The sequence below is a fragment of the Perca fluviatilis genome, chromosome 17 (assembly GCF_010015445.1).
Source record: "Perca fluviatilis chromosome 17, GENO_Pfluv_1.0, whole genome shotgun sequence".
Taxonomy (NCBI): domain Eukaryota; kingdom Metazoa; phylum Chordata; class Actinopteri; order Perciformes; family Percidae; genus Perca; species Perca fluviatilis.
The window spans coordinates 31,646,701-31,659,789 of NC_053128.1; positions in this window are offsets into that span (position 1 = coordinate 31,646,701).

The following is a 13,089-nucleotide window of genomic DNA, read 5'->3' on the forward strand; positions in this document are numbered from 1 at the left end:
ATTTAAACGGTTTACAGCATAACGCCAAGGGATCCGGCAAACGTTTTAACTATCTATGATTGTTTCATTGCTAACGTTCGCTCAAAACACCATTCAAGTGACAGCCTTTGTCATGTCTGATTGCTAACTTGTAGCTAGCAGTGAACAAACTTCGTTATGTAGGTCCATTTTTATTGTATTGACATTACAGAAGTATCTCGTTAGCAGGTTCTTGTAGACTACTTCAGACATTACAGAAGTCTCTCGTTAGCAGGTTCTTGTAGACTACTTCAGACATTACAGAAGTCTCTCGTTAGCAGGTTCTTGTAGACTACTTCAGACATTACAGAAGTCTCTCGTTAGCAGGTTCTTGTAGGCTACTTCAGACATTACAGAAGTCTCTGGTTAGCAGGTTCTTGTAGACTACTTCAGAAATTAAAGAAGTCTCTCATTAGCAGGTTCTTGTCGGCTACTTCAGACATTAAAGAAGTCTCTCGTTAGCAAGTTCTTGTCGGCTACTTCAGACATTAAAGAAGTCTCTCGTTAGCAAGTTCTTGTCGGCTACTTCAGACATTACAGAAGTCTCTGGTTAGCAGGTTCTTGTAGACTACTTCAGACATTACAGAAGTCTCTTGTTAGCAAGTTCTTGTCGACTACTTCAGACATTACAGAAGTCTCTCGTTAGCAAGTTCTTGTCGGCTACTTCAGACATTACAGAAGTCTCTCGTTAGCAGGTTCTTGTAGACTACATCAGACATTACAGAAGTCTCTCGTTAGCAGGTTCTTGTAGACTACTTCAGACATTACAGAAGTCTCTCGTTACCAGGTTCTTGTAGATTACTTTAGACATTACAGAAGTCTCTGTTAGCAGGCTCTTGGTCGGCTACTTCAGACATTACAGAAGTCTCTCGTTAGCAGGTTCTTGTAGACTACTTCAGACATTACAGAAGTCTCTCGTTAGCAGGTTCTTGTAGACTACATCAGACATTACAGAAGTCTCCGTTAGCAGGTTCTTGTAGACTAACATCAAGCATTCAGACATTACAGAAGTCTCTTTAGCAGGTTCTTGTAGACTACTCAGACATTACAGAAGTCTCTCGTTAGCAGGTTCTTGTAGCACTACTTCGACATTACAGAAGTCTCGCGTTTAGCAGTTTCTTGTAGACTACTTCAGACATTACAGAAGTCTCTGGTTAGCAGGTTCTTGTAGACTACTTCAGACATTACAGAAGTCTCTTAGGTAGGGGGTTTTTTTAAAAAAAAAAAAATGTAAAAAAAAATGGAAAAGAAAAAAGAAAATTTTGGGTAGGGGGTTTTTTCCGGTACTTCAGCATCTAATCTAGAACTGACATCAGGGATCATGCCGTGAAAATGTGATGCCTTACGATAAATAATAAATGACCACTATGTAATGTTCCTATCTCGTTATTCTGTGGCTAACAGCAAAACAGATCTGCGTGAAGTCGCAAAGTGACGCACGCGCAACTCACATCTGCACTAGACTCACATTGGGAAGTGACACCGTACGTAAACATTTTTAAAAAGAGGGTGGATGACACGGCTAGAGCCAGTGTTGTTTTTGGTTGCTATGGCGCGGCGCTAAGCTAAATGCTAAAGAGGGAAAGTTGACGATTATCAACCCTTCCGAAGCGAGTCATCCAGCGGAGATTTACCGGCGGGGAAACGCAGACCTTTGGGTACTGGCGTCATTAATCTGCATGTACGGCATAACAGGAAATCGGCAAACTTTCCCTCAAGTTACCAGCTAACGCTCGAGCAAACTAAACAGCTTGGTTGGCAGAACGCTCAACAAGACATTTTTAGGTGACCAAAATGTCCAAATGAACTTTGCTGAATTGAAAACACGCAGTGAGAGGGTCAAAGTTGAGGCCGAAAACAAGTTGAAGGTTGCTTTAACGTCCCCAGTGTTAGCATGGTTAGCATCGCTAAGCCTCTGTCCTGACGGACAGGTCCTAAAGCAACCCCTGCTTTATCGTCTGTTTTAAAATAAACGGGACCATCGTTTACTAAATGAACATCCTGCTGTATTGAAGAAGACTTGAAACTAGCGATTGAGACCATAAACTTGTGTTTACCGAGGTAACAACTCAAATGAGAAGTAGGCTCAATATCATTAGCATTGGCTTCACTTTTCAGACACGGAAGTTTCGTCCATTATTTTTACAGTTTATGAACGTAACATAACAGTGGAAAGAAAATGCAAAACTCCACGACACAAAAAATAATTAATAAATGAATTTTGCACTGAACATGTAGATGAATTTGCTTAAAAGAGAAGAGACGAGGCAAACGGTAGTCGGCCCTGTGCAGCAATAGAAAATGCCTGGCATGAATAGAAACAGCACTGTCCTGCATAGTCACTCTTTGTGGCTGTATCTGTCTGTTCGGCTTCATCTTAGACTTCAGAGCATGACTCAGCTTCTACAAGCACAAAGCAGCAGTCATTGTAGATCTGCGCATATTATCTATCTATCTAGCGCCTTGATGAACTGATATTTTTGATACAAATACTGTAGTTTCTTATAGTGAACGAGCAAAGGCCAAGGCTAGCCTAGGCTCGTGACCTCAGCCCTCCGTACGTAAAGGCCGTGACGCACCAACATGGTCTCACGGCAGTTCGTGAAATGGTCACGTTATTTTTACTCTACTGATTCCTGTACACGGACACGTTCATCTCGGGGTTTTTTCCGTGGTGCTCAGCACGTAATGGGAAGCATCTATACGGAGGTTGGGTTTAGGGTGAAAGTCCTGTGTTGTAACTCTAAAGTTAATAATCCTTTTATTTTATTTCCACCAAATTGTACATTTCAAATATGTAAACGTATTGCTACAACAAAGTTTTTAACTCAAATGTTAAGCTTTCGCACCACCCGACCAACCTCCCTGCGCAGATTTTCATACTACTCGCTACCGTAGTCGTGCTGTGATCGCGAAATATGCTTCCCCATTGACATACATTAGATTAAAATTCGTGCTCAACGCCTCGAAAAAAAACGACATTAACGTGTCCGTGTACACCACATGTGTCAAACTCGAGGCCCGCGGGCCAAATACGGCCCGTTGTAGCTTTAGATCCGGCCCGTATATCAATTTGGGTTCACAATAGATTTTGGCTCGCCTAGTTGTGCGCCAAACCAAAAACACAGGAAGGTGTTTTTTTAAACTGCAATTACGTGACATTCAAAGCAGAATTTGGCAGATTTGCAGACTCTGAGACTCAGAGATTCCCCCAGAAGAAGCAGAGAGAGAGTTTTCATATTCAGGCTAAGAAACAGGTTGTTGCTAAAAAAAAAAAAATCATTGTTTTGCTTAATTTGCTAAATTCTACGATGGCTAAGGAACTCTTTTGATGACTTTTGTAAGGCTTCATATCGACAAAAATGCGGCAAAAAGCAAAAAAATTACAAAAACGGGAGAAATGTCTGAGAAAGCCACAAAAAAGTTTGAACAAAAACAAATAAACTCTACGTGTCTGGCCTTTGGTGTGATTCTCTTTTTTCCAGTGTGGCCCTTAGTGAAAATGAGTTTGACACCCCTGGTGTACACGAATCAATAGATTAAATAACGTGCCCACTTCACAAACTGCCGTGAGACTTGGTTGGACACACCAAGCAGACGGCAAAGAACTAGTGTCAACAAAAGCCAGACTCTGGCGTCGCCTCACTTTGCCGGCATCTCGGCCAAAAAGCTGCACTGACTACAGCGGACAGCCAACTAGCACGTGCGCCTGCATGAAAGGAAACAGCTCTCCCTGCCAGCAGGTGGCGGTAATCTATTCGTCAATCAAAAAGGGAAACCGGATATACAAACGGCTGCTATAATACGAAAAAACTAAACAGCGTTCTAGCAGCAAAGAGCCTACGGCCCCCTCGGCTTCACTCTCCACCGGGAGACAGCGGACACCGGGAGATGGCTAACCAGACTGTCCATCTCCCGGGGCTGTCATCCGTTCGCTCCAGCTGGTGGAAGAAGTATTCAGATCCTTTACTTCAGTAAAAGTACTAATACCACACTGTAAAAATACTCTGTTACAAATAAAAGTCCTGCATTGAAAATGCTACTTAAATAAAAGTATGTAAGTGTAGTCAGGAAAATGTAGTTAAAGCATTAAAAGTAAAGAAAAATCCTCCCATTTTAGAAACAGCTGTGTGTTTAATGGTCTCATCATCTCAGCTGGACTTGTAGCCGTTATATTGTCGGCTAGTTTACTTTAGAATCAGACATCAGATTTTATAAACTACATGTGTTCTGTGTGCAGGAATCTTAATGTGTAAAGTAACTAGTAACTAAAGTAACTAGTAACTAAAGCTGGAACAGATGAATGTAGCGGAGTAACTAAAGTAACTAGTAACTAAAGCTGTAACAGATGAATGTAGTGGAGTAAAAAGTACAATATTTCTCTCTGAAATGTAGCGGAGTAGAAGTAGAAAGTGGCATGAAAAGAAAAGACTCAAGTAAAGTACAAGTACTTCAACATTTGGACTGAAGTACAGTACTGGAGTACATGTACTTAGTTACATTCTACCGCTGGTTCTCTCGGCAAAGAAGTGGAGAGCGGAGCGGAGGGACCGACCGGGCCGCCGCGGGAAACACTTTATAACCGAATCACGGAGTAACGTACGGAGTAGGGCTGCACAATTAATCGCAATATACAAAAATCACACTTTAATCATTTACATTTTAATATTTCTCAATGAAAATGAGAATAATCATACAAAAATGATCATTCCCTCCAATATCGTTAATCATATCGCAATCACAATATCAGTCAAAATAATACGCAATTAGATATTTTCCCAGCCCGTTCTCACTCCTAACCCGCAAATACGGACGCTTGGTCAGTGTCGCTTAGCGCCAGATACCGACGCAAAAATCACCCTTCAGCGTCTGCATGGAGTGCACCGAGGAAGAGCTGCAGCTCGACCGCGGCGCTGTAAGATGACGTAGTGTTAAGAGAGACGACGGTAGTGAATAGCATGAAAGACCGAAATGTGGCTTAAGGAGGCAGGTTGGATGGGTCAAGGGGGTGGATGGGTCAAACACAGGACTCTCTCCCAGGAGACCGCGGTTTGTGTCCCGTTCTTGTACCGCGTGTCACCGAAAGGTAAATTTTATAACCCCACCCACCATCTTTTCCTAAACCTTGTGCCGCATGTCAGTTCAACGTGCGTCCTGACCCAGAGGGCCAAAAGTGGCGCCAAGCGTCCCGACCAAGCTCGTTTAGATATGAGTCTAAAAGGAGACTTTTAGCGTCAATAACAATTGCCAAAAGCACATAATCAAGCGTCCGTATTTGACGCGATGGGAGTGAGAATGTGTTGATTTTCCTCATATCGTGCAGCCCTAGTACGGAGTGCTGAGCCCGGCCCTGAGTGAGCGTGGTCCCCTTGGCAGCCTCTGGCTCCCTGATTGCTATCTAAGCTCTGCAGAGACTATGAACCGGCCGACCCAGCGGGCCGGCAGCCAACCTGCACCAGCCTGCTGAATGAGACAGAAATACAATACATCCAAAATACCAATAATTCCTGCAGGAAAGGCACTAAGAGCTTCTTCCATGTAAGGGCATCGGAGAGTAAACGGTACACATTGATCAAGAGTAAGCTCACTGTAAGCAGTCCCAGCTGGCCCGTATGCTGGTTTAGGTCATCTACTTGGGCTTGGTGCAATGTTTGCTTTACTTGGCTCTGTCCTTGACAAGCCACTGAACAATCAGCGACACTTATCACTCAAGAACTTCTGCACAGACTCATTAAACTGGCTCTCTGTAATGATTAGACACTGTGGGAAATAAAAAGGTGATTTTACAGAACAACAACTGTGAAGTAGAAACACTTACCGAAGAGTCTTCTGTAGGATTGCAAAACTAAAAAATGTGTTCCTTTTAACTTGTGTTTTTGTCAGTTATTGTAAACAGTTTTCAAACCATGTTAAGTGTCTGTTTGTTGTTTTAAAGGGATAGTTTGACATTTTGGGGAGTGCAACCAAGTCGCAGCTAAAACCACGAGGTCATCCCTTACGTTCCCAGTCTTAGTGTTCCCTTGATATAAACTAACTTTGTAAGAGATTGCTAAGGGCTATCTTCACAGGTCAGATTGCAAAAATCTAAGAGAAATAAAAGTTTCAAATGCAGTTTGAATGGTAAAAATCTGTTTAGCCGTTGGGGAGATATCAATGTTTAAGTCAAGAAAGCCGTCCCTTTCAAAGGTCTTCTTAAACATATTAAGAGGATATTGAGCTGGGGAACGTGTTGTTTTAACGTTTCTGTTTGTGTACAGATTAAAGAAACGAGATCCAACAAAGTCTTAATTAGTAAAGAATCGCTGCAGCGAGCAACCAGCTAGTTTAGCTTAGCTTACAAACTGGAAACAGTGGGAAACAGCTAGCTTAGCTCTTTTCAACGCTAACAAAATCCCAAAAAGTTTTAAAGCTCACTAATTGACGTGACTGTTGTACAGATTAAACACACAAGATATACATGTTAAAAAGTGAGCTTTAGAGGTGCTGATAGGTGTATTTTTTAAACTTTGGGCTAGCTGTTTTTTACCTTGCACGGCAGCTCAATTCTCGCGATATGAATGATCTTGAAAATCCATCTTCAATTAAATGCGCTTGTGTCTGAACAGCTGCGGACCGAACCAATCAGCATTCCCCCTGCTTCCAATCTTTAAGCTAAGCTAAGCTCCTGCTGGCTCAAGTTCACTTTTAGCACACGGATATGAGAGCGTATTTTACTAAAATGTCAAACTATTCCTTAAAAGGATTTAAAGGAAGCCCCAAATGTTGTTGCCTTTTCTTTTGTGTATAATCTGACCAACTTTTAGGAGCTGCAGCATTACTAGGAAACCTTAGGGACCCAAAGACAAAATGACAATAAAACAGTACATAAACCATGACTCCTCCTGCCTCCCTTCTCTTTCCACAGGGCTCGTTGAGTTTGCCTATTATCCCAAATACATCATGACAACGTATGAGCAATCACACTGCAGTTTAGTGAAAATAAAAAGTCAGCAGGGTCCACGTCGGCTGGAGCCGGGGTGTAATTGACTTTGGAGAGTGCCAGGTGTAGTTCCTGGGTAATGCAGTAATGTTTCCAAAGGGAGGGGCGCTGCTTGCACTCACAACATGTTTCCCTCACAGAAACACCGAGGCCATTCATGGTGCTGCTTTAAGTTGGGTTCCTAATGGAAATACAGCGTGTTTTGCAAAAAGCACAGGACTGTTTTAGGACCAGAGTGACGGCATGTGGTTTTTATGTTTATTCATATTCACAGGCTGGTTCCTAACGGCGCCTTCCCGCTGGCTCTTGAAATCAGCTGCGTAGTACGCAATAGGCCCCCAGCGGACGTCGTACTACACCGTTGAAAAGCGTTGGAAGCGACTCACAAAAATGGCGGAGAGACTAGAACGAGTGATAAGTGTCTGAATGTACGATTCCCTATGACACGTGTCAAACTCAAGGCCCGCGGGCCAAAGCCGGCCCCTTGCAGATTTAGATCTGCCCCGTATATCAATTTGGGTTCACAATAAATGTTGGCCCTCCTAGTTGTGCGCCAAACCAAAAACACAGGAAAGTGTTTTTTAAACTGCAGTTACCTGACATTCAAAGCAGAATTTGGCAGATTTGCCGACTCTGAACGCTTAATTTGCTAACTTCTATGATGGCGAAGGAACTCTTATGATGATTTTTGTAGGGCTTTGTGTCAACAAAAATGTTGGAAAAAGCAACAGATTTACAAAAAGGGGAGAAATGTCTGAGAAGGCCACAAAAAAGTCTGAACAAAAACAAATAAACTTTACATGTCTGGCACTTGGTGTGATTCTCTTTTTCCAGTGTGGCCCTCAGTGAAAATGCTAACCAATTAGCATTAGCAGGTTTGTTTATCAGTACCATAGCAAGGCTAACTTCCGCTGGAATCGTCGGATAGGAACCGTCTGTAGCCTGTCGCAAGAGTTCAAGTTTTTTGAACGCATCCGGATGACCAACTGACACGATTTCTTCGCACCGCACTCGTCGAACAAGGAACGCTGTGTAACCAGTAACCAGTAACATAGCTCAAGCACGGCGCTCGTTGTGCCACTGGTCATGACTGTTTGCCCAAGATGGCGCCCGCCTGTATATGTCTTTATAAACTATCTTTTTAATAAACTGTCTGTAGACTTAAAAGTTGTCAATGCTTCGGTTTACATGTAGGGACCATCATTATGCTACTGTGGAAGTGTGGTGCTATTTTGAGCCTTGCTAGTGGTGTACAAATAGAGATTTATTTTTACTTTACCCTCTGCCCCAACAACTAGCTTTATAAGCTAATTAGCGGTTTGTGCTAAAACTGGTCACATTCGATTAGCATGAAAACAGATCCCAGAGAACGGTCGACTCGGTACACATATGTTATTAACCCCTAGGTTCATTTTGCGCCCGCATTGTCCTTTAAAATATTGTTTTTACTGACCTCCAGTTGTTAAAGTCACTTTGCTGCAGTGATTTACAGATGTACTCCAGGACTCTGTGACAGCAGTGCTTCTGGGTGTGGTTTCTTGGATGGTGCAACAAGGCAGGCCTGTTTGGTTCTTTCAGGGAATGATTGTAAAGATTTACAAAGAATATGTTTAGGGCATTTCCTCTCTAACTTCCTCCACAGTGCTTTGGAGTAAGGTCTGGCAATGCGAAACTTAGCTGAGGGGAACTGCAGAGTTGGCGATAAATCTCGAGACAAGAGCTGTGCTTCCATTCAATTGTCTGGCAAATTTTAAGCGAACTTTTGAAATGTCCCAAAACAAAACAAGCTGGCTTGGGCCATCTAACCATCAACGAGAGAAACATGGAGAGACGTCTTCAGGAATTAGTTTTAATAGTTCTTTCATGTCAGCTAGTGTCCATCATGTTTCATGCTGTCCAAAGACAAAGACACATTATGGGAATATCCGGGAAGACACTGACAGTAAACAGCTGATCAGCCATTTCAGCTAAATGGGATATGGAAACACCACAGGCTTGACCGCAGGAGCCGTTTACCTGGTAGTTGGGGCACCGGATGCGCACCAAAAGCCGACCAAACAATTGTACCGAGACCTCCTTGAAGAGGTGTCCTCTGTACGCTTTCAAACACACTCTGGAGCGGTTTGTTTGTGGTGAGAACGTGATCCTGCATCAAACCGCTCAAGAGTTCGTTTGGTGGTCTCGGTACGCTTGCTTGGTCCGCTTTTGGTGCGCATCCGAGAGCAATTGCATTGCCTAAACGAAACGCACCAAGGTGGAAAAACAACTTCAGTGCGATTCAACCGAACTAAGAGGCAGGTGTGAAATCCCCCTAATGCCTCCTGTACACTAGAAGACTTTAAACAGACTTTGAAAAGACTAAAGTCTGACACCGTCTCACATCTAAAGACAATCCTCTCACATCTAAACGTTAAAGACTGTCATAATATGTAAAGGCTGGGGATTTTGCAGGGTCACACATTGCAAGACCACAACTGGATTTGTTTTAAAAAATGTAACCATGCTAGCTAGCTACCGCTTGTGTTAGCTGGTAATTTAAGGCAAAGTTTGCAGATTACATGCAGATAAAGGTCTCCAGTATCCAGAGGTTTGTGTTTATCTGCTGGTAAAACAACACTAGTTCTAGCCATTTGCTGCTTGAGGGAGAGCACCCATTGGTTGTTGACAATGTTCACATGATTTAGCTTCACTACCAAGACTTAAAGCTATAGTGCGTAGTTTCTGTCGCCCCCATGAGGAATTTTAAGTAATGACAACAACGCTGTCGGCGCGGTCATTATTTTCATTCGAGTTTCTGCGAAAGTCACCACAATCTTCTGAACATATAAGAGAAAGGGAAATCCAGAGAGAGTTGTGTGGAGATGAAAGTCTTAATTAGCTTTGTAGCAACGGCTTTAATGTAACAGATGTTCCTTAATATCAAAAAGTTACGCACTGAAGCTTTAAAACTTAGGATAATATCAAACACGTTTGATTTTGTCAGAACGTCAAGACTGGGACTGAGTTTTATGACCTTACAACAAACGATGGAGATGACGGGAGCGCCCCGACTCTAGCGAGACTCTTAGGACTTAATTCTGATATTAGAAAATAGTCTGCGACAGTGGAATCCTTTGAAAAGTAATTTGGTGTAAAGTCGGCATAAGATGTTGTTGGTTGGGTCTTTTCAAAAATATGGACTTATTTCAGTGGTATAAAATAAAACTACACAAACAGGTTGCGTTATGATAGTTCCTATTATTGCACACAGAGCTGACAAATGACATTGAAACCAGGATGATGGACATTTTTCTTTTTACAGGAACTTAAACAGAGAAAGAAACGATGATTACATAAAAACAAGAACTTGTGCCACAGATACAGTGAACCCCATGGAGTAGACGACCATTTAAAAAATGCATAAACACACTGACAAACAATATGTAAAAAAGGAAAATGTATGAAGAACATGAAAAGGAGAAAGTAAAATGCACAAGTATCTCGTAAAAAAAATCTTGTTTTGTATGCACATTTTTCACATTCCTTTATTCGTTGGATTAAAAACACAGATTCCAGATCTGTAGCAAAAAGCAACATCTATAGTACCTTTAGCTCATTACCTGACTCAATGTTGCAGAAAATGTTTAAAACAATCCAGAGTGTTTTGGTGATTAATTCGTTGGGTGGAATTTGAGTCACAGCACAACAAACAGCATCTCTACAAATGCATCATACTCTCATGAACAGGTTCGTATCATATTGCACGAAAACGTAAGCACACAAATTCGTATTATATCCTACGAAATTAGGTGACCGCCGGCTGATCACGTTGGGCCAGCTAAAGCAACAGTTGCTAGTTGAGTTTAGGGGGAAAAAGGTGACTTTGAGCCAACTACAGAGCACTGCGAGCTGCTGGTTGCGTCAGTTAAGTTACAGCAAAGTTTACCCGACAAAATGTGAGCGTGATGCGGCGACAAGTGATGATTGTTCAACGCATTCTCATGAACGGTTCGTATGATTTCGTACGAAAACTTATGCACAGCAATTCGTACGATATCCTACGAAATTAGGCGACTGCCGGCCAGTCACGAGACAGTAAAGTTTAGCGGTCTTTACAGCTAAATTTAGCCGAAAAAAGGCGACTGTAAGCCGGGTATAGAGCACCGTGAAGTGACGGTCGTTTCAGCGGACATTACGGTTAAGTTTAGCCAACAAAAAGTGAGCGTCAATCGGCGACGACAGTTAAGTTTAGGCACCAAAACGACTAGTTAAGATTAGTAAAAAAGATCGTGGTTTGGATTAAAACACTTCCGAGGAACGAACAACCGTTTGCTGGGTGAAAGTCTTGTGTCTGACAGTAATAATTGTGTGGAATACATACCAATTACAGTGCTTTTCATGCCTATATATACGAATGGTTGCATGAGAACAGCCTGACAAATGCTTCTGTACGTGCAGCGTGTACTACGTGATCAGATCTGTAAACAGCATCATCGCTTCAGTTCCAATGACCTTTATTAAACATCACAGTCCATTCATAGTTTTAAAGTATACAATAAGTTAAATTCATATGGCTTCATGTAGTATCTATATTATATATCCTATGATTAATAGCACACACACATTCATAATAACCCAACCCTGTCTCCTACAAAATGACGCTCCCATACAACGAAACTGCGTTCTCAATTACGTTTTGAAGGAAACATATTTTCCAGCACCTGGCGCACGGAAACGGTCACTGTTTTAAACACGGGTTAACATGGCGAAATGACACCAAACTACTTGGTTAGGTTTAGAAAAAGATGATGGTTTGGGTTAAAACAACAAAGTTTGTTACTTAATTGACCTCACGTTCGTAAGTTACGCTAAACGGATGCATTTCCGACTTTAAAAATGTTGGTGAAATGTTGGCTCCTAGGACTGTTGCTCAAACTACAGATTGTACTTCCGCATATGGACACAAAGAGTTTAAAAGCGGATCGAGAGAGATACTCAGACCGAACCTAGATTAAAGAGGCGCTATGCAGTTTTGGCCATTTCTTCACTGTCTGCGCTTTTTGCTCGCAGGTTTCTCTATAGATCCTCCCCTACCGGTTTCTCTATAGATCCTCCCCTACAGGTTTCTCTATAGAGCCCCCCCTACAGGTTTCTCTATAGAGCCCCCCCTACAGGTTTCTCTATAGAGCCCCCCCTACAGGTTTCTCTATAGAGCCCCCTACAGGTTTCTCTATAGAGCTCCCCCCACAGGTTTCTCTATAGAGCTCCCCCACAGGTTTCTCCATAGAGCCCCTCCCGGTTTCTCTATAGAGCTCCTCCTACAGGTTTCTCTATAGAGCCCCTCCTACAGGTTTTCTATAGAGCCTCCCCCTACAGGTTTCTCTATAGAGCTCCCCCCTACAGGTTTCTTATAGAAGGCCCCCCTACAGGTTTCTCTATAGAGCCCCCCCACAGGTTTCTCTATAGAGCTCCCCCTACAGGTTTCTCTATAGAGCTCCCCCTACAGGTTTCTCTATAGAGCCCCCCTACAGGTTTCTCTATAGAGCCTCCCCTACAGGTTTCTCTATAGAGCTCCCCCTACAGGTTTCTCTATAGAGCTCCCCCCTACAGGTTTCTCTATAGAGCTCCCCCTACAGGTTTCTCTATAGAGCCCCCCCTACAGGTTTCTCTATAGATCCTCCCCTACAGGTTTCTCTATAGAGCTCCTCCTACAGGTTTCTCTATAGAGCTCCCCCCTACAGGTTTCTCTATAGAGCTCCCCCCTACAGGTTTCTCTATAGAGCTCTAACCCTAACCCTAAAACTCCACCGCTACCTTGTTCTTATAGCTAGCCGGTTCCTGTATCTGTGCAGTGGCGTGAAGCAATTCATTACATCGCGAGACCTGATATCACGCCATACTTCCAGCGCAAGGGTGGTTTTTCCGCTCACAGGCGCTTGGGAAGCGAAACAACCACCATTCAACTCTAAACAAGTCATATAACCGTTCCAATGACTCCGAAGCTGTTCAGTTAAGGTAAATTAAGCTTTAAAAAACTGCATAGTTCCCCTTTAGACTGTAAAACTAGACCGTGTTGAACATGTTAATTTATTGGCAACTTAACGCCTAAAATG